The following is a 23,506-nucleotide window of genomic DNA, read 5'->3' on the forward strand; positions in this document are numbered from 1 at the left end:
TATTCTACGTTTTGCTTATTGAAAATAACTTGTGCAAATGTTAATTTAGTGCCAAAGTTCCAGGCTAACTGAGCTCATGACTATCTTTTTCTGAAGTATCTATGTTAGCTGAGAGATGCCACGGCCAAGCAAACGCTGTCAAAGTAGGAACTGTTTTGTATCACAGATGAGTAAGCTGAAATTCAGACAAGGAAAGTGGTCTCTCTAAAGTTTGAGATGTGAAAATGGTAAACCCAGGTCTCTGTACTTCAAATCTCTTGCTGGTTTAAAAGGAAACACAAAGCCAACTGAAGCATCCAAGAGAAGAATTGGAGCAATCAGGAAATCCCTGAAAACAGTGGACTCAGGTAAATAGGAGAATACACAGAGGAAGGCAAAAAAAAAAAAAAAAAAAAAAAGAACAACAACAAAAAAAATCCAGAATAGTCTGTGGAGTTTTTAAAATGGGTTTTCTCAATATTTTTGTCAATGGATGTATTTATTCCTACAATTTTAATTAGGTGATTATACAGCTATCACAAAAATGACATTAGAGAAATATATTGAGCACTTACTATGTGCCAGACATTCTCCTTTTAGATTATGTACAACTTCATCCTTTACAACTCTCTTGGGAGAAGTAATTGCTATCATTTCCATTCTAAAGATGAAGAAACAGAGACTAATATAGCTCATATAAGATTTTCAAGTCTTCACAGAGTTAATCTTTATAATTCCATTTCTCTTCAAAGCTAAACCACAAGCTTATTGAATCAGCAAATATCTATCAAAATGCCTACTGGGAGAACTTACTGTTTATTATGGAACTTAACTTGTAAAAAGGAGATTGCAGTTGGTGAAAATGTTAGGATATTTACAGATACTAGGAGAACGTTTGGAGAAGAAATATCCAATGCCATTGAGGGTGTCAGCAACAGTTCTTGGAGGAACTATTTTCAAATACAAGAACTGAAGAGTGTATAAAGATTTAAAAGTCTTTTTACTATACCTAAAAATATTTTCAAAATGAAGGAAAGCAGATATCTTCAATGCAAATTATTTATATAATTGTCTAAACAATCCACCTCACCTAACTTTCCATTTCATTGCCCACTCATGCAAGTGTGACTTCAGAAAGGAAAGTGTTACAAGATGAAAGATCTTACCATATGGCAGAGAACAATATGTGAATTGATTTTACAATGATATAATTTACCAGCAAGTAAAAGACACTTACTCCTTGGAAGAAAAGTTATGACCAACCTAGATAGCATATTAAAAAGCAGAGATATTACTTTGTAGACTAAGGTCCGCCTAGTTAAGGCTATGGTTTTTCCTGTAGTCATATATGGATGTGAGAGTTGGACTGTGAAGAAGGCTGAGCACTGAAGAATTGATGCTTTTGAACTGTGGTGTTGGAGAAGACTCTTGAGAGTCCCTTGGACTGCAAGGAGATCCAACCAGTCCATTCTGAAGGAGATCAACCCTGGGATTTCTTTGGAAGGAATGATGCTAAAGCTGAAACTCCAGTACTTTGGCCACCTCATCCGAAGAGTTGACTCATTGGAAAAGACTCTGATGCTGGGAGGGATTGGGGGCAGGAGGAGCAGGGGACGACAGAGGATGAGATGGCTGGATGGCATCACGGACTCGATGGACGTGAGTCTAAGTGAACTCTGGGAGTTGGACTGAATATCCAGCTCTGTTATGAAATCTTCTACATGTATTGTTAAGTGACATTTTCATCAATATTTCTCATATATCCTCTCTTTATATACAACAAGTGGCCTTTCCTATCTTCTAAATATACTTTTATTTTCTATTTCACTTTTCTATGTAACAAGATTTGATTCATTTGTCTTTATTGTATCTGCAAGTCACATAGGCACAAAGTATATAAATTTGGCTTTGTCGTTTAAATTTGCCTAATTTGGGATATGTGAATGTTATTAATGAGCAATCTACATCTCTTCCACCCACACATTCATTTTGAATTCCATGTAATAAATGAGAACAAAATATTCTACCAAGCATCACTGCATTTCTGGTCTTGCATTGCTATCTTCTGCTAACTTTTAATCTCCAAGAATGCTAAATGACTTTCAGTTTTAAGAGTGAAGTACTATAGTGCACTGCCAGATACATAACAGTTAAAACTCCCACAGACTTTTGGCAGGGAATATATCAGCGAATGTTCATACGGGTGAACAGTGTCTTAACAAGGGACCATATGTGTTCCAGTGAAAGGGTTCATAAAACCAGCTTGATAAAGGTATTTTTATTAGCTATGTAAAGGAAGAAATCATCAAAAATTATCAAGAAAGTAGTATTTTCCTTCATGCTTTTTACATGTCAATAACAATTAGCCAAGATCATTGAGAAGTTGTTTATAACAGTATCTGTATTCAGCTTGAGACCAATATGTGACAGTCACATTTTCAGGAAAAATCTTCCCGTGTCCTCTGCTTGAATAAGTACTGTTTCCTTTTTGTTCTCTTTAAGAACTATATAGGTATATGAAAGGAGAAAAAAGTGTAGGTTATAGTCAATGACAAGACAGGAGAAAAGCAAGATTCTATTTCTGTTTACAAGTTGCTCCATACAAACATTTATATATAGAATGGATAAACAACAAGGTCCTGCTGTATAGCACAGAGAACTGTATTCAATATTCTGTGATAAACCATGCTAGAAAAGAACACAGAAAATAATGTATATGTATAACTGAATCACTTTGCTAAAAAACAGATTTTTTTTTAGTGCATCATACTGTAAGTCAACTATCCTTCAATAAAAATTGCTCTATATGTGGTGATGTTGTATCATATATATATATATATATATATATATATATGCATATGTATGTAGTTGAACAGTAGATATATACACACACTCTCACCTAAAGCTTGGATTTTTAGAAAGTAAGTGCTACAGAGCTTGTTTGATAAGCAAAAGAGATTTTTCCTTCCACTTTTGATGGTTATCTTGGGAATTGCCTTATGTCTACACAAAACATGCACATGTATAGCAGCCTTTCATAATTGCAATTGAAAGTAAACAGGATGCCCTTTAATAGGTGAATGGAGGAACAAATGGTGGTATATCCATATAATGAAATATTATTCAATGATAATAAAGAAATGAGCTGTCAGCAAACCACAGAAAAGCATAGTTGTATGTTGCTAAGTGGAAGAAGCTAGTCTGAAAAGGATTCATACTGCATGATTGCAACTCAATTATGAGACATTTTGGGAAAGCAAAACCATAGGGACAATAAATACATCAATGGTTGCCAGGGGTTTGTTATGGGGAATTTCAAATAGGTAAAGTACAGAAGATATTTGAGGACAGCAAACTATTCCATGTGACACTGTAATCATAGACACATGTTGCCATGCATTTGTCAAAATTCATAGAAATTTAGAGCACAGAGGGTAAATCTTTATGCAACAAATTAAAAAAATCATTTAGGAGGTCATGGCATTTGTGGATGGAAAACGGAATGTAACAAAATATAATCATATTATAAATGTAAGAAGCAGTCTCATTGAAAAAGGTAGGCGAAAAAGATATTGATATAAATGGTTCTGGAAACGTGGTATCTGTGAGATGAAAGACAAACAAAAATTTGTAAATGAAAGCTACACTCTAGTTAATAAAATTACTCCCCATAGAGTTACAAGTTTAAGAATTCTGATGCCATGATACATGAAAATGGAATTGAATAGCTCATTAATTTGATAGCAGATGTTAGGAAATTAGATAGCAGCAGGGAGAGGGGCTGAGGTCAGGGTGGCGACAGAGAGGAGCTACCTGATGTTTGAGGACAGGGGCGGCAAATGAGGGGAGCAACCCCAAGTCCAAGGAGCGGTGGCTGTGCGGGGGCAGGAGGGCCAAGAGGAGCTATGCCAAGTTCAAGGTCAGGAGGAGCAACTCGTCCAAGGGTAAGGAGCAGTGGCTGTGCTTTGCTGGAGCAGCCATGATGAGATAGCTCACGTCCAAGGTAAGAGAAACCCAAGTAAGACAGTAGGTGTTGAGAGAGGGCATCAGAGGGCAGACACACTGAAACCATAGTCACAGAAAACTAGCCAATCTGATCACATGGAACACAGCCTTCTCTAACTCAATGAAACTAAGCCATGCCCTGTGGGGCCACCCAGGATGGGTGGGTCATGTTGGAGAGGTCTGACAGAATGTGGCCCACTGGAGAAGGGAATGGCAAACCACCTCAGTATTCTTGCCTTGAGAATCCCATGAACAGTATGAAAAGGCAAAATGATAGGATAATGAAAGAGGAACTCCCCAGGTCAGTAAGTGCCCAATATGCTACTGGAGATCAGTGGAGAAATAACTCCAGTAAGAATGAAGGGATGGAGCCAAAGCAAAAACAATACCCAGTTGTGGATGTAACAGGTGGTAGAAGTAACATCTGAAGCTATAAAGAGCAATATTGCATAGGAACTTGAAATGTTAGGTCCATGAATCAAGGCAAATTGCAAGCGGTCAAACAGGAGATGGCAAGAGTGAACGTCGACACTCTAGGAATCAGGGAACTAAAATGGACTGGAATGGATGAATTTAACTCAGATGACCATTATAGCTACTACTGTGGGCAGGAATCCCTTAGAAGAAATGGAGTAGCCATCATGGTCAACAGAAGAGTCCAAAATGTAGTGCCTCTGGTGCTGCTAAGTTACTTTAGTCGTGTCCAACTCTGTGCGAACCCATAGATGCCAGCCCACCACACTCCACCATCCCTAGGATTCTCCAGGCAAGAACACTGCAGTGGGTTCCCATTTCCTTCTCCAATGCAGGAAAGTGAAAAGTGAATGTGAAGTTGCTCAGTCGTGTCTGACTTTTAGCAACCCCATGGACTGCAGCCTACCAGGCTCCTCTGTACAAGGGATTTTCCAGGCAAGAGTACTGGAGTGGGGTGCCATTGCCTTCTCCGCCGAAATGCAGTACTTGGATGCAATCTCAAAAACAACAGGAAGATCTCTGTTCATTTCCAAGGCAAACCATTCAATATCACGGTAATCTAAGCCTATGCCCCAACCAGTAATGCTGAAGAAGTTGAAGTTGAATGGTTCTATGAAGACCTACAAGACCTTTTAGAACTAACACCCAAAAAAGATGTCTTTTTCATTATAGGGAATGGAATACAAAAGTAGGAAGTCAAGAAACACATGGAATAACAGGCAAATTTGGCCTTGGAGTACCGAATGAAGCAGGACAAAGGCTAATAGAGTTTTGCCGAGAGAACGCACTAGTCATAGCAAACACACTTTTCCAACAACACAAGAGAAGACTCTACACATGGACATCACCAGATGATCGACACTGAAATCAGATTGATGATATTCTTTGCAGCCAAAGATGGAGAAGCTCTATACAGTCAGAAAAAACAAGACCAGGAGCTGACTGTGGCTCAGATTATGAAATCCTTATTGCAAAATTCAGACTTAAATTGAAGAAACTGGGGAAAACTACTAGACTATTAATATATGTCCTAAATCAAATTCCTTATATAATACAGTGGAAGTGAGAAATAGATATAAGGGCCTAGATCTGATAGACAGAGTGCCTGATGAACTATGGATGGAGGTTCATGACATTGTATAGGAGACAGAGACAAGACCATTCCCATGGAAAAGAAATGCAAAAAAGCAAAACAGCTGTCTGAGGAGGCCTTACAAATAGCTGTGAAAAGAAGAGAAACCAAAAGCAAAGGAGGAAAGGAAAGATAAAAGCATCTGAATGCAGAGTTCCAAAGAATAGCAAGGAGAGATAAGGAAGCCTTCCTCAGCATTCAGTGTAAAGAAATAGAGGAAAAGGACAGAATGGGAAAGACTAGAGATCTCTTCAAGAAAATTAGAGATACCAAGGGGACATTTCATGCAAAGATGGGTTCGATAAAAGACAGAAAAAGAATGGACCTGACAAAAGCAGAAGATATTAAGACGAGGTGGCAAGAATACATAAAAGAACTGTACAAGAAAGATCTTCATGACTAAGATAATCACGATGGTGTGATCACTCACCTAGAGCCAGACATCCTGGAATGTGAAGTTAAGTGTGCCTTAGAAAGAATCACTATGAACAGAGTTAGTGGAGGTGATGGAATTCCAGTTGAGCTATTTCAAATTCTGAAAGATGATACTGTGAAAGTGCTGAACTCAATACGCCAGCAAGTTTGGAAAACTCAGCAGTGGCCACAGGACTGGAAAAAGTCAGTTTTCATTCCAATCCCAAAGAAAGGCAATGCCAAAGATGCTCAAACTACTGCACAATTATACTCATCTCACAAGCTAGTAAAGTAATGCTCAAAATTCTCCAAGCCAGGCTTCAGCAATATGTGAACCGTGAACTTCCTGATGTTCAAGCTGGTTTTAGAAAAGGCAAAGGAACCAGAGATCAAATTGGCAACATCCGCTGGATCATAGAAAAACCAAGAGAGTTCCAGAAAAACATCTATTTCTGCTTTCTTAACTATGCCAAAGCTTTTGACTGTGTGGATCACAATAAACTGTGGAAAATTCTGAAAGAGATGGGAATACCAGACCACCTAACCTGCCTCTTGAGAAACCTATATGCAGCTCAGGAAGCAACAGTTAGAACTGGACATGGAACAACAGACTGGTTCCAAATAGGAAAGGGAGTACGTCAAGGCTGTATATTGTCACCCTGCTTATTAAACTTATATTCAGAGTACATCATGAGAAACGCTGGGCTGGAAGAAGCACAAGCTGGAATCAAGATTGCCAGGAGAAATATCAATAACCTCAGATATGCAGATGACACCACCCTTATGGCAGAAAGTGAAGAGGAACTAAAGAGCCTCTTGAAAACGAAAGAGGAGAGTGAAAAAATTGGCTTAAAGCTCAACATTCAGAAAACAAAGATCATGGCATCTGGTCCCATCACTTCATGGGAAATAGATGGGGAAACAGTGAGAGACTTTATTTTTTGGGGCTCCAAAATCACTGCAGATGGTGACTGCAGCCATGAAGTTAAAAGACGCTTACAACTTGAATGGAAAGTTATGGCCAACCTAGACAGTATATTAAAAAGCAGAGACATTACTTTGCCAACAAAGGTCCATCTAGTCAAGGCTATGGTTTTTCCAGTGGTCATGTATGGATGTGAGAGTTGGACTGTGAAGAAACCTGAGCGCTGAAGAATTGATGCTTTTGAAGTGTGGTGTTGGAGAAGACTCTTGAGAATCCCTTGGACTGCAAGGAGAGGAGATCAGTCCTGGGTGTTCATTGGAAGGACTGATGTTGAAGATGAAACTCCAGTACTTTGGCCACCTCATGCAAAGAGTGGACTCATTGGAAAAGACACTGATGCTGGGAGGGATTGGAGGCAGGAGGAGAAGGGGACAACAGAGGATGAAATGGCTGGATGAAATCACTCACTCGATGCACATGTTTTGGGGTATATTCTGGAAGTTGGTGATGGACAGGGAGGCCTGGCATGCTGTGATTCATGGGGTCACAAATAGTTGGACACAACTGAGCGACTGACCTGAACTGAACTGAGGGATAGGGGACTAAAATGATTTACATAGTAATGGACTGGAGTTGGAGACATCAGAATCATCTTAACATAGATAATACAGAGAGCAACATAAATATTTATAGATATGCACATATGGATCAGTTAGTATGCATACTACTCCTTGTCTGTCAACAGAGAATGCCTAGAAGCAACAATAACCAAGTAAAGATGAGCACACCTCTGCCCAGATCTTGATATCTAATACTACTTTATAATCACAGGAATTAGGGATACTTGGAGAAATGGTTGACCTTAGAAATGGGTGAGGAAATATACAAGATAATCCAAGCCTGGAGCATTTTTGTAGTGACAGAAAGTAGGGAAGTAATAAAAGAAAATCCTTAATACTGGGACTATGTCAAAGGGATAATAAAGGAAACAACTAAAGGATTCCCAGTGGCCATAATGGAGACAATTTGAGCAAGAAAATAAAGTATGTCTGGATTACAAAGTAATTTATACTTTGATTGTATTAAATCAAAGCATAATATAAATAACTCCTATTCCATCCTGACATTAACAACAGGTTGAATGATTATTTGAGTGAAGGATAAAAGACCTATCTCCATGTAAAAAAATTCCAAATAATTTATGTAGATAATTTGCCCTCTATTTATCTGTCATCTACCTACCTATCTAGAGAGGCACACAGAGAGAAAGATAGAAAGTGAGAGAAAATTTGGAAGAACTGATGGCTTCAAGGATAGAAAGGCTTTTATACAGAGCATTAAGAATTTTTTGAAGCACCAAGAGAGGATTTTAAGTTTGTAATTTCAGAAATGAATTTCAAGTACAGCATATAACCTGGCCACCGTGGGAACTGTTGCTTTCGTAAGATTAGGCAACAGTGACTACAGAATTCTATTGGTACTGATGTGCTTAGTACTGCTGCCAGATCCAAAGACCTCCCTGTCATAAATTTCAAAGGCTAAATTGATAAATCACTCTTGAACCCATGAATGTAATGATTGGCCACTACAAACAGTAGCAGTGATTCCCCAGAAAAAGCAAACTCCATGAATATCATGCCCACCTGGTAGAAGCAGCAAAAGAGCAGAGGTTCTCCCTTTGTCTTGGTTTTGCCTCCCAATTCATAAGAAAAGACATGGATTGCTTAAATCTAAATCTTACCTTCAATCTCAAGTTGCAGAAAATCTATGAAACTTTTTTCTTTTTTAATCTTCATACTCTTTCCATAGAGAAAAGTATATTAGAAGCAGGGAGGACTGATGGTTTCAAGGATAGAAAGTCATCATGCCAAATGTTGCTGAATATTCAGAAAAAAAAAAGTGATTTCAATAGGATTTGAAAATACAGATCATTAGTTCCCTTGTCAAATGCAGTTTCCATCAGAATCAAGGGCCAAAACTCATATTCACTTGGAATGGAATATACATGAATTAAACTCTACACTCAAAGGATTAAAAAATTTAAATCAATTTTTAGGGTTTGACACCCAACTCACTGCTTCTCATCAGACATTTAATGGGAGGACCAGAGAGGGAAGAGGTCAAAGATCATGAAGTCGAATTGATGGCTTAGCAGTGGCTTGTCCTCAAAGGGTGGATATCAGTGTTCTATTAAGCTAAAAATATCGAGATATAGTAAAAACAGAATGCTCTTTATTTCCACAGTTGGCAAGATTGAAAGGAAAAATGTGCACAAGCATCAGATATGGACAATAAAAATAAAGTCTAAAGTAAACAAGCAAATTGTGTGTTTAAGTCTTTTGGAACCAAGTGCAAATGTTTTTGAGCAAATGTGTAGAAAGTTTCTATAAGTAACAGTATGAAATGATGTGTGCATTAGGGCTTCCTTCTTCACTATATGGATGGTGCATGATGCACAAGTGAGTGTGACAGAGGTTAAAGGAACCTTGGTTTAGGTGAAGAAACTATAAAGTGATTGGCTGTAGTATTCATTTAAAATCTTGTTTTCATTTATGTTTTCTTTCTGCTTGGGCTAAATGGATCAACAGAGCACCTTGGTTCATCTTTGATTAAAGCATTTATTTCATAGGACTTTGGTTCCCAAAATTCATGTTTTACCCAATTAGGAAGGAGCATTCCAAGGTGCAATATATCATGGTCTCTTCTGAGCCCTGGAATTAATATATACACCTATGTTTTGCAAACTCAATTTTTAAATTGATCTTTATTTCTCACTACATATCATGAAATTTCCAGTCACTTCCCTAGTTCTATCCTTTAATAAATAATTTGCCTTCTCCCCAAATAATTTTACCAGTGGAATTCCTGTTTGAGAGCCAAAGATGACTTTCATGTAAGAACTTTTCCTGGTTTCCTAAAATTTATATTACAAATGGCAAAAAGAACATCATACTTTCTACCTATTTTTTGTTGTCGTTCAGTCGCTTAGTCGTGTCCAACTCTTTGCGACCCCATGGACTGCAGCACAACAGGCTTCCCTGTCCTTCATCAACTCCAGAAGCTAGCTCAAACTCATCTTCATCAGATGCTGATGCCATTCAACCATCTCATCCTCTATTGTTCCCTTTGCCTCTTGCCTTCAATCTTTCCTAGCATCAGGATCTTTTCCAATGAGTCAGTTCTTTGAATCAGGTGGCCAAAGTATTAGAGTTTCAGCTTCAGCATCAGTCCCTCCAATGAGTATTCAGGACTGATTTCCTTTAGGATTGCCTGGTTGGATCTCCTTGCAGTCCAAGGGACTCTCAAGAGTCTTCTCCAACACCACAATTCGAAAGCATCAGTTCTTTGGCATTCGGTGTTATGATCCAACTCTCACATTCATATATGCCTACTGGAAAAACCGTAGCTATGACTATACAGACCATTGTAGTCAAAGAATGTTTCTACTTTTTAATATGCTGTCTATGTTGGCCATAGCTTTTCTTCCAATGAACAAGTGTCTTTTAATTTCATGACTGCACTCACCATCTGCAGTGATTTTGGACACCTAATAGACAAGGCAAACTTTTTTTTTTTCCATCCATCCTCTTCCCTCCCTTCTTTGCTTTACTTTCCTTCCATTCTTCTACTGTTTCAGATTTCAGGACTGACAGATGTATAACTGTCAACAGGTAGCAAATCAAAATAATGAAATGACTACATTTTGAGTGATGAAATTGTTCTGAATACTTGTAGAAATGGTGTGAGTAGCAACAGCTCACTTCATTCCTCTTCCCTCATAGCTTTCCTCCCACCCTTCATGCTTTTTCATGAACTGTAACCAATATCCAGTGTTAGTGATTCATTGTAGAAGACACTTGGGGAAACTAGAGCTTTCTCCTTCACCCATCTTGCCCCATCTCCTCTTCCCATCCCATCGCACTATCCTTTATTCCTCTTTCTGTTTCAATAAGACTGAACCTCTAGGGGAGCATATTTATACTTTCAGTCATTCTGGGTCATGACTTGTGAAAGTCACTTTCAGTTCCTTGGCAAGTTAGATTTTGAGGAGTCTTGCCCATGTAACTTTTCACCAGAAAGAGTGATAGAGAGAATAGGAGTAAAGCAGTGACTGCTTTCTTATGTCAAAAAATTAGCATGAGTCCATAAAAAGTTAAAAGTGGATTGGCAGACCAACCTTCAAATCCTACCAATCAGAGGAAACCACCCTCATATCACTCCTTGAATGGTACATATTTTATTGGTTGTTGTTGATGTTATCATATATAATTTTATTTTCCATTTGCTCCAGGTACAATTTTTAATTTTTAATTTGGCTGTTAGTTATTTGAGGTCAACATTGGTGGGCTTTCCCTGTGGCTCAGTGATAAGGAATCTGCCTGCCAAGCAGGAAACATGGGTTCCATCCCTGAGCTGGGAAGATCCCCTGCAGAAGGAAATGGCAACCTACTCCAGTATTCTTGCCGGGACAGAGGAGCCTGGCAGGCAACAGTCCATGTGGTCACATAAGAGTTGGGTGTGACTTAACGACCAAACAGTAACAACAACAAACATTATTCTGCAAAGTAGATTTTAGTGTGTGTTTGTATGTATTTCTATGTCTTTGAAGTTAGGATAAGCACTGTAAAGTGGAGAAAGTCTTGAGGATGCAATTGCTATCATTTGCAAACATGTACATATAACTGGTGGATGGAAAATAGCACATCATTACATGGAAAAGAAGCATATAATACTATGTGGAATCTAATATGTAAACCCTAGATAATTCAGTTCTTGCTCAGTGAGAACTAACTCTCACTTCTGTAGTGAGCCTGGGCATGTAGATCCCAACACTATTCTGGTGCTGAGCAGAATAATGTTGGGCAAAGAACCCTGGAGCAGGCATCAGATATTCTGAGTTTAATGAGATATCTAACACATTTGGTCTTGCATGAACTTGGGCAAGCTATTTAACTCTCTCTAGTCTTGATTTTTCTTATTCATGAAAAAGGGTCTGTTTATACAATGTAAGTGAAATCATTTTGTAAGATATAAACCTGTAATATTATGACATTTATTTTAATAAAAGCAAATCATTGAATACCTGCTGAGTATGACTGCCTCTAATCTCCACACACCTCCTCTTCACTTGAAATAAGAGGGGAAACAAAATTAACTCAATCCCTAAGATAAATGGTTTAAGTTTCTGGGCTATTTTCTATAGGGAAGGAAGCTGACCAGTATTTTATTCTAAAGACATAACTGGCAGGCATTGGGCTTACCTTGATCTCTGGATGTGCCTTGTTTTGCTTTCATTAAGACCACAAAGCATTTTGGTGGCCATGTGAGTAGGCAGCTTTCTTCTAGGTAACAGCATAAGCAACTCACACTCATATTCCTTTTATCAGACTTGATGATAGTTATGCTGACTGGACACTCCCTGCAGGTGGTTTGGCTCATGAATTCTCTTTATTTATCATTTATTTATGGTCTCTATAAAGAGCCCCAGATATTTTGAGGGACTCAAGAATAAAAGTATCAACCTTGATAAATGTCTCCTGGATCTGGCTAGTGCACGGATGGGGAAACAAAATTAAGCAGACAGCAAATGGCAGCATACAGCAGTACTTAATATATTCTATATGTGCTGTTAAGAGAATAGGACTGAGGTAATGAGGAACAGTTAGATGGAGCAGAGGACGTCTTCCACTTCAAGAGTGAGAGAAATGATAGAATGTAGAAAAGGAAGGCTTGGGAATGAGGAAGGGCACTGCAGACAGAGAATGCTAAAGAGACTTGCTCGGAGACTCTTCCAAGCAAATCACTTGTTAAATTTCTGGATGCATTTGTGGTACTAACAGATAATTTTTCTAATTTGGCATCACAAAGCACAAATAAAACACCCTGAGGAATCAACTGATATTAAGTATAATTGCACTAAATATAATACAAATTAAAATATTGAGCTTCCGTTACTAATATTCATTCAATGTAGTATGATGAAACGTATCTTTAATTTGAGAAATATTTATTTATTTGGCTGCACTGGGTCTTAGTTGCAGCATGTGGGATCTTTCCTTATGGTACATAGACTCTCCAGCTGTGGTGTGAAGGTTCTGGAGAGCATGGACTCAGGATTTCCTCTGCATGTGGGTTCTTAGTAACCTGACCAGAGATCAAACTCATGTCATCTGCAATGAAAGGCACATTCTTAACCATTTTAAATTTTTTAAATAATCATGATTTAATCAGATTAAGTTAATCAGAGTGGCAACAGTCACTTAGACTACTATCTATGGCATCAAGCTGAGAGTTATGATAGTAATGATAGTCAATGACCATGACAAGTCTACTAAAAAGCTTTCAATTAAAATATTGTCTCTACAATATAAAGAGTCTGGAGCACACCACACTCTTTCCTCAGCCGGATTATGTCTGAACTGAGGATAACTCCTGGTCTGACTAAGATTTGTAGTAAAGAGTAGTAAAAACAGTTCTGGACAAGAAACTAGAAGATCTGTTTCATTCTGAACTCTGCTTTTATCTAACTTGGTAGTTTTAATTCATGATTCCTTGAGAACAATCTTGACTCCTTAGTGATTAAGTAGACAGAAAATTAACACCAGCCTTCAAGTGCTATTCAAAAAGAGCATAGTTATAAATGGAACCAGAATATTTCTGAAAAGTTTAAGATCATCTATAAACTAGAAATCTACTGACTTTTGTCTACGTTATTTACACTAAAATTTCTTACTCTCTAGTGGCATTGGAGACTAAAAATTGGGCACTGGATTGGTTTGCTGACCATGTGGTAATAGGAAGGCAATAGAAACAGCATAAAGTACATGGGGAGAGCCATGGACACGTTGTAATCATTGCAGCTAATGTCCCTAATTCTAGAGAAATTGAAGCTGAAAGTAGCGTAAAGAATTGCAGGAATGTGATACAGCTATTTGACAATTGTACCGAGGAAGATTTGCTACATGCATGAATGGTCCCTCTTCTCTGTGAGAGGCCCAACCTTGCTACACTGCAGTCACACTGACAAGATAGCGCTATACTGCTCCATGGAATCTTAAATGATACTTTGTGACAGCCAGGGGTCTTTACTAGTGCATTGCAGCTAGTTTAAGTAGGAATAGATTTACTAAGGCATAGTTAAGTTTATGGAACATTGGGAAAATCAGAGAACAAGATTTGTGTGTTCTCTGAAACGCAACAGGGAAAATGCCTGAAACAGGAAAATGCCTCACCACACCAGGCACACCTCCAGGGGAAACAGTCGTGAAGTTTTACCCATTCTTAGGAAACTATGGCTGGCCTGAATGCCAATATTCCACTATACTGTCTAGATCATCTGATTTTCTTTTGACTGGCTACCACATTATACAGGTGGATTGATTGGAAGAAACTGATCACAGGCCTGCAGATTCATGGGATAGCGATTAAGAAAATTTGATTTTAGCTTTCCAGCCTAAATATGGTAAAGAAAAGGAAAAGAAGATTGGAACATATGCTAAGTGAGTCAAGTATCAGTGTCTGCTATAGATAATATCAAATAATAATAACAGTAATAACAACACCACGGGTTTTCATATATATAGCACTTCTTGTGCACAAAGGCTTGCTCTAAGCCCTTCTAGCTGTTTTAGGCATACAATCCTTAAAAGCTCCTTGTAGATATAAGTACTCATCCACGTTTTACAGAAACATGAAATGTAAGAGCTGTAGTTAGCTATCCCAAATCACATAGCTGCTGAATAGCAAGACCAAACAATGGATCCTGCAGTCTGGCCCCAGAGGTCATGGCCTTCACCACTGTTCCACATTACGTCTCCTGCACAGAGGGAGGGGTCTCTGACAATGAGGGGGAAAGGGAGTGTGACAAAATTTCACTCATAAATAATCGAAGTCAGTTAGGCCAACTTTATTGTCTTTGGTAAACAGATGGGCTCTGATCTAGAATTTGGCCCCAAGCTGGAATTTTAATTTGGGAATCAGAGCAAAGCCCACCAAGCAAAGGAGTTTTCTCTTTCAGAGCACAATAAAGGTTGTGAAGTTTGGCAGTGCTGTGCACTAGGGGGAGAAGCATTCTGATGATTTCTATTCCTTCCAGCTCTGCCTTTTGCTTTACTGACTTAAGAAACCTGGACAGGTGGCATAGCAGAGTAATGTGTTTAGGAAAGGTCAGAGGAGATTGCGTTCTGGTACTTGACATCACCAAGAAAATCTTTGGCCTCATTGTAATTACAGATCTTTATCAATAGTCAGGAGAAGAGACGGTGAGAATGTAGTTTGAGTTCCAAATCTAAGGCTGATCATGTAAAATAAAAATTGAGAAAAGTCGTCTCTGACTTGTAAACAGAAAATTTGAAATGAAAATCATAGGCAGAAACAAAACAAAACAAATATTGTCACAGCACAACCATTTCTAACTATACTTTAAAAATGCATCAGGCCAGATTTGCTAGAACAACAAAAGTTACCCTTTCCTATTTGATGTTTTATTGTCTGATTTTGATGTGGAATTTTTGTCCTTTGATGTCTAGAACATCAGGACACATATGCCTATTAATTACTTTGTTTAAAAATACCATTGTTCAGATGTTAACATGGCTCACGTTTGGACTTCCTGGGGACAATAAGGCTCTCCAGGGGGTACTTTGCCTGATGAAAATGTTATTCTTGTATGATCATGCCTTTCTTGCATAAGTGTGCTAATAAATACCACTAATGAGCTTATTAAATATGCTTCTTCCTTCATTATGTGCTAGGTCACCTCTGAACATACAACAGACGCATTTCACTTACAAAATGGAGTCATTAATTTACTTTTTAAGCCAGAGATTTTCTGTTTAAAAGCCATTTTATTATTCTTATTTTTTCCTATGCAGTGATCAAGACATTAGAAAGATCAAAATGTAAAGAGGAAAGAAATTTAAAATACAGCGTAGGAAAATATATGAACATTTCAGTAAGATTACAGAGTTTTTTCTCTCTATTCAATAGGTAGGGAAGAAGAGTTTATTAATACTTATACCCTTTAATATTTTTATAATCATAATGCATTTCCTTCAATAAATACATTTGAGCCAACTTTCTGCTTTTATTCAATAAATAAATTAATTTCTTATGGCTTGTTTGTCCTAGAGTCCCGTGGATTTCCTACATCAATTAGGATTCTTTAGGAACACATTATATTTCACTGTGAGGGAGTATATACAACTTAAATGGCTTTTTGTTGGATGAGATGCAATACTTCTTAATGTTTCTCAAACTGTGCTCCAAGGGAGTATAATTTGAGAAACACTTTTTGTTAGGAAACCCATCCAGCATACCATAGTTACAGCAAATGTTGTTTTCATGCTGATAGATGTTAAAAGACAAATCAAGGCATATTAAAAATACTGAGTTTGTTTGAACAAAAAGAGGTTTCAATTGGCCAGTGCCAAACCAAAGGGGCTAGGGAGATCCATCAATAGGAGTGAGGGGAAGGACTCTTATAGAGGGAAGGCAGAAGCAAAGCAAGAAAATCATTTGGCTATAGCTTAAGTGTTTGCCTTATTCAACTGTTTATGACTGGTCATCCTTAGGTTTTGATTTTTTTAACCTTGAGGTGTAAAGACAGGTTTTAAGATTGCTTACATAGTCTGCTAAGGCATTAGAACCACCTCAGCCAAATGGCCTCCTTGTTTAATTAACTTAGAATAGCTGCACTGTGGAACACTGAAGAAGAAAGAATTGTCTTAATCTTGTGTAAGTCTGTAAGAATACCCAACAGACAGGTCAGTTGTTTGGAAGGAGAAACATTCCCACTTCCCTATGCAATCCCATTTCCTATACTATTAAAATCAGATGATAGTCTCTGTGCATCAACTTTAGAAAAAAAAAAAAAAGTTGATGTAGTCTTTCTGGTTGTTTTGATTTCTATTACATCATGTGACACCAATACAAATACAACTGAGAGTAATGAAGTTGCTTTGATGAAATCTTTTTGTTACATTTAGGTCTTTTACTACAAAGCAGAACATAATCTCATCCTGTGTGGGCTCTGTATCTCACAATTAAATAAGTTGTTTAAAAAGATTTTCACAATCTATTATGTATTTTCACCCTATAGACTGTTCACATCAAAGAGACCCTGAGAGATTTGGTAAGAGAATTTAAGTTGAATAGCAAGTTTAGACATGTGAATTATAAGAGAAATGAGGAATACTCTTTCTGTTTTAATAAACAACTATCCAGAAAGACTGAATGCTCTTGATTAGAAACTAAGACCACACTTTACTAGCATGGGAAATATAAGAAGACAGGGGGAATAATTTCTTTGGAGTGTTTCATCACTTAACTGACAGTCCCTTGAATGGTAGCCAATAAAAGCAGGCTATCACTATCAGTACCACTCATAACATAGCTAGAAAATATTGATTACTTGGTTTTCAAGAAAATTACATAATAAATTCAGACTTGATCCACCGTTTCCTTTCTCTATATTTGTTCTGATTTGCTGTTGAATTCATTTTTTACATATTCAAATCTGACTCATTTCCCCATAGAAGAATGTTTGTTACACAAAATGTACATGATCGAATTTGTGTTCAGATTATTAATGGATTGGTAACAACTGTTACTGTGCCATGCTTCTCTCAACAGCTGTTTATATTTTATTTAAAATCTGTAAAAACATTTCCAAGTAGTCTCTTGATCTGTATAATAATTTCCTTTTGCTCCAAGCCACTGAAGGTGTCTTTGAACCGGCAAGGCACTATTCATCTATTCCTTCCAGACAGGTCCACTTTCATTATAAAAAATGAACATCATGAAAAATGAACTCTGGTATCAAAGTGAGAAAACAAAGGTGGGTGAACTCCACAAGGCAATAGAATAAAAGTCCAGGCAGCTGCTAAAACTGATCAGTCACCATTGTTCTGAATCGCTCTTGATTTGCACTGGGAAGCTATCTTAGGGCACTACACCAAATCTTTTCCAGAGTTATCTTTTGTGTTCATTCTCTGCTTACAGCGTCTCTCAAAATTCTGCTCACTGTTTGTCACAGTCAGGAATAAGTCTGTTAAGCTCCCCCTTGTTGATAAGTAGGCGTTGTTACTTATGGATATCCTGTTGTGCTCGCCTCCCGTAGTCTTGAATTTTCTTATTGTTCAAGCCAGAGTGATCTCAGAAGAGTATTCTTTGTAAAATACAATGTCTACTTAAAATTTTGTCAATGTGCTTCCAAAAATAACCTGGATAGGAGTCCAAATGACTGTCCTCTCTGCAGGCTTCATTGTGATTAAAGTAAAACCAGGAAAAATAATCTTCAAAATGCGAGAGGGAGGCAGAGCAGCATCCTACAAATTGCTATATCACCTGTGAAATGCCATGAAAGGGCTTTCCTTTTTGAAGCAAATGATGAATAAGGAAATGTAAGTCCATAATATGCAACTGAAGGAAAAAATAATAAAAGGCCAAAAGCCGTTACTGCTTTGTTATTGAAAGGAACAGATAAATTGGGTTGGATGCGGTGGAGGTGGGGTGTAAGAAAGCAGAGAAAGATGCTAAGACTAATAACTATCAGACTTCTGAGTGAACAAGGTAGTTTTAAGTTTGAAAGTTTAGTTAATTACTTTTATCTAGAAAAATCTGAATGTGTTCATTTTTAATTATTTTATACAGGAGTCTCTGTTTTACTGGGAACTCTAGAATGAAAAGGAAGAATTTGTTAAGTCATATTTTATATTGCTTCCCTATATGTTTTGAGCTTCCCTCATAGCTCAGTCAGCAAAGAATCTGCCTGCAATGCCAGAGACCCGTGTTCGCTTCCTGGGCTGGGAAGATCTCCTGAAGAAAGGAAATGGCAACACACTCCAGTATTCTTGCCTGGAGAATCCCATGGACAGAGGAGACTATAGTTCATGGGGTTGCAAGAGTTGGATACAAATTAGTGACTAAGTCACCACAATGTTTTAGATGCAAATATTCTGGATATTTATTAGAAACAGGAGCATGGATTTGCATAACTTTAACATCTTAATACACAAAGCAGTTTTTTGTACACAAAACAGTTCTTCCTTGGGGAAAATTCCATCAGGGAAGGGAAGTGAGCAATACTGGGTAGCTGAGAAAAGAAAGGCTTCAGGCTACAAAAGGAGATATGTGACTCTACTAACTAAACAAAACACCGAAAAAAAAAGTAGCAAAATACCTTAGAACAGGAATATATTTAATTGTGGCCCCAGGAGAGGCAATTTATGTGCCAACAAGTCATGTGGGTTTTATGTGCCTATTAGTTTGCTATTCAGTTTAAAAATGTGTACTTTCCATGGTAACACCTATCTCTCCTGATACACAGGCTAATTTTGGGTCATGAAGAGCACCTTCTCAAAACAACACACTAACAAGCCCTCAGATTCGAATAGTTGCAAATTTCTTTAAAGCATATCGTTGACACAGATGTGCTCCAAAAGCTGTTTTTTTGTTTTTTGTTTTTGTTTTTTTTTAGAAATGCTTTTTGTGTTTCATGGTAATGAGAATTCTTAGTTACAAAAGGGCTCTTTAAAAAGCAAGTTGCAAAATAGTAAGCACCAGAAACTATCAAGTGATCTTTAAAAGAACATCCATTCATTAAAGAGTGAATTTCCTAAATTAATTCTTTTACTGATTATTAAATTATCTTCTATTTTCTCAAAATATTAGCTTCTATTTTTATTTGCATAACTATAATCTGAATATATTAATGAAAAGAGATGGTAAAATAAGATTTCCCTCCTTTTTCATCTGTCTTTATTTTGAAGAACCAAAACTTAGTTAGTATGTTGGTTATTGGTCTTCCCTGGTAGCTCAACTGGTAAAGAATCTGCCTGCAATGCAGGAGACCCCAGTTTGATTCCTGAGTTGGGAAGAGCCCCTGCAGAAGGGATAGGATACCCACTCCAGTATTCTTGGGTTTCCCCGGTGGCTCAAATGGTAAAGATTCCACCTGCAGTGCAGAAGACCTGGATTTGATCCCTGGTTTGGGAAGATCCCCTGAAGGAGGGCATGGCAACCCACTCCAGTATCCTTGCCTGGAGAATCCCTGTGGACAGAGGACCCTGGAGATCTACAGTCCATGGAGTTGCGAAGAGGATACAACTGAGCAACTAAGCACACAGCACAGCTTGCTGGTTATTAAATTGGTTATTATATTGATATATTGGATGCAACCTACCTAAAGACCCTCAGATGTCTTTAGGTGAATTTAATTCATTTTCTATTTAAAATTTTCAGACTGCATATGAATTGTTGTGTATTGCAAATGCTCCCAGTTACCATTCATATATTAAGAATAATCTATTGCTGAAATCAGTCCTGGGTGTTCATTGGAAGTACTGACGCTGAAGCTGAGACTTCAATACTTTGGCCACCTCATGCGAGGAGTTGACTCATTGGAAAAGACTCTGATGCTGGGAGGGATTGGGGGAAGGAGGAGAAGGGAACGACAGAGGATGAGATGGCTGGATGGCATCACCGACTGGATGGGCATGAGTTTGAGTGAAGTCCGGGAGTTGGTGATGGACAGGGAGGCCTGGCGTGCTGCAATTCATGGGGTCGCAAAGAATCGGACACGACTGAGGGACTGAACTGAACTGACTGCTGAAATAATTAGGTAGCTTAGTGGCTGAAACCAGGGGTTCTACATCTAAACGTTGGTCAGAGGTTAAAGCATCTGCCTGCAATGCAGGAGACTTGGGTTCGATCCCCGGGTCAGGAAGATTCCCCTGGAGAAGGAAATGGCAACCTATTCCAGTATTCTTGCCTGCAGAATCCCATGGACGGAGGAACCTGGTGGGCTACAGTTCACGGGGTCGCAAAGAGTCTGACACGACTGAGTGACTTCGCTTTCATTTTCACTTTCATAAATTCTACAGTTTAAATTTGTTAAATTCGCTTTAAACCTCCCTTTGCTTGGTTGTAAAAGTTGAGTAACTAGTTTCAAGAGGCCGTTGTGGAGATGACATAAATTAGTTACATAATACATTTGTGATAAATGGCAGATCTCCTCTGCAGTAAAGGTTGGGATCACAGTCAGATATTTTTAGCAGTTTGCAAAAATCTTAAACAACCAGATTATAAACTCTGTTTACATACATCACAAGCAATATACATAAAAATCTTAGCTATAAAATAGCTTTGATAACAAAGATGAGCTCATTTTCTACTTGTGAAAAGGCATATGGCATTCATTCATTGAATAAAGATTTTCTCAACTCCTGTGGCACAATTTAGCAATATCAGGTAAGTTTTAAAATGGACAGTAAGACAATATATCTAAATATATTGATATATTTTTAAAGTATTGGATAGTTTTTAAAAAGAAAATTAAATCTAAAATAAACATTAAAAAAGTACAAAATTAGAGCAGAATTAGTGAAATTGAAAACAAGATGTCAATAGAGAAAAGTTAAATCAATAGCTGATTTTTTAGAAAGATCAATAACATTGATAAGCCACTGACCAGGCTAGTTAATTCAAAATGACAGAAGATACAGATTAATAATGCCAAAAATGAAAGAAGGGACATCACTACAGATACTATAGTCTTTTAAATTATAATAAAGGAGTGCTATGAACAGATCTTTGCCCCAAATTTGCTAATCTAGAAGAAATAAACCAATACATTTAAAGACACAATCTGCTAAAATTCATACTAGAAAAAAATAGATAATTTGAATAGGTTAAATGTATTAAAACATTGAGTCAACAATTAACCTTGCGAAAAGGAGCACCAGTCCCAGATAGATTCACTGGTAAATTCTACCAAACAGTTAAGGAAGAAGTTATGTCAATTCTCTACAATCTCAGAAAATAGAAGCAGAAAAAATATTTTCCAGCTTATTCTATGAGACTTACACTAGCTTGATACTGAAACCACAAAAATTCTTTGAAAGAAAACTACAGACCAATTTCTCTAATAAATATGGATGCAAAAGCTCTCAATAAAACACTAGCAAATCAATAAGCAAAGATAATAATACACCACAACCAAGAAGGATGTATTGCATATTGCATGTATGTGCACCTGATTCAACATTTAGAAATCAATTAATGTAGTACACTACATGACAGACTAGTGAAAAAAAATTACATGGTCATACAAATCAATACAGAAGGAACAATCAGCACCCATTCGAAATGCTCAGCAAATTAGTAGAGGGAAACTTCAACTTGATAAAGAACATCTACCAAAAACCTACACATTATACTTAAAGGTGTGAAACTAAAAATTTTTCCACTAATATGAAGAACAAGGCAAAGATAGCCTCTTCAATCACTCTGTTTCAACATTGTATTAGAAGTGCTAATAATGCAGTAAAACATGAAAAAGCAATATTAGATATAATAGTTGGGAAGGAAGAAATTAAACTCTCTCTACTTACAGATGAAATGGTCATCTATGTAAAAAGTCTGAAAGAACTGACAAAGAAAATCTCCTGAAACTAATAAACAATTGTAGCAAGATTGCAGGATGTAAGATTAACACACAAAAGTCATTCTCTTCCCTATATCTCAGCAATGAACAACTGGAACTTGAAATTAAAACCACAATACCACTTATATTAAAACCTCCCCAAAATGAAATACTTAGGTATAAATCTAACAAAATATGCCCAAGAACTATATGTTAAAAATTATAAGACCCCAGTGGAAAACAACTAAATAAATAGAAATTTCATGTTTATGGATAGGAAGATCAATATTGTCAAAATGTCACTTCTAACTTAATCTGTAGATCAAATATAATTCCAATCAAAATCCAAATAAGTTATTTTATGGATATCAGCAAATTGATTCTAACATTTATATAAACATTTGAATTTTAATTGTTCCATATTTTAAATATATTTTTAAAATATTAATATTGTGCTAATATGCTTATAGAAATGAAGTTTTCATATAAATAAGCATACACAAAAGCAGGTAAGAAAGAGAAGTGTTCCTATATATGACAGTAGAAACAGAAAAACAATTCATGCAAGCTCTTTTCAGACATTTTGTTTATTTTTTGGAACCAAGTGAAAAAGGAAGTGATCAAAGAATTTTAATCAAGAGAATCACAAGATTAGACTTGTGATTAGATTTCTAAAAGGTTACTCTGCATGCTGCATGAAAAATACTCCATACAGTGCAAAAAGGCATGGTGTCTGATATGGGAAAGAAGAAAGAATTTAGCTTATGTTGATATTTAAAGGAAATCAGTATGAGAGGAAAGCAAGAGATACAGAAAAAAGAGTAAAAAAAACACGTGTATGATGAAAAAATAATTGGAGACATTTTTCAAAATTTGGTAATAGGGCCATAATTAGGGACATGTTCAGTAACATGAAATGCTCCATGACAATACAATTCATTTTTTTAAATGGTCATAAATTAATTTGATTAAGGAAAAGATGAAAGCTATAGATGATAAAGGCATAAAATTTAACTTAAATGTAGGTCTATCTTAGAAGAAATAAGACAACTGAAAATGAAGTGATAAATGAGAATATAAACCATGAATAATTTCCTTAGGAAGAAGTGGAAGTATAAATATCCAGAGGAAAATGCTATCTGAATTGCAAAAT

This window comes from Ovis aries, chromosome 1 (genome assembly GCF_016772045.2).
Source record: "Ovis aries strain OAR_USU_Benz2616 breed Rambouillet chromosome 1, ARS-UI_Ramb_v3.0, whole genome shotgun sequence".
NCBI classification, from domain to species: Eukaryota; Metazoa; Chordata; class Mammalia; order Artiodactyla; family Bovidae; genus Ovis; species Ovis aries.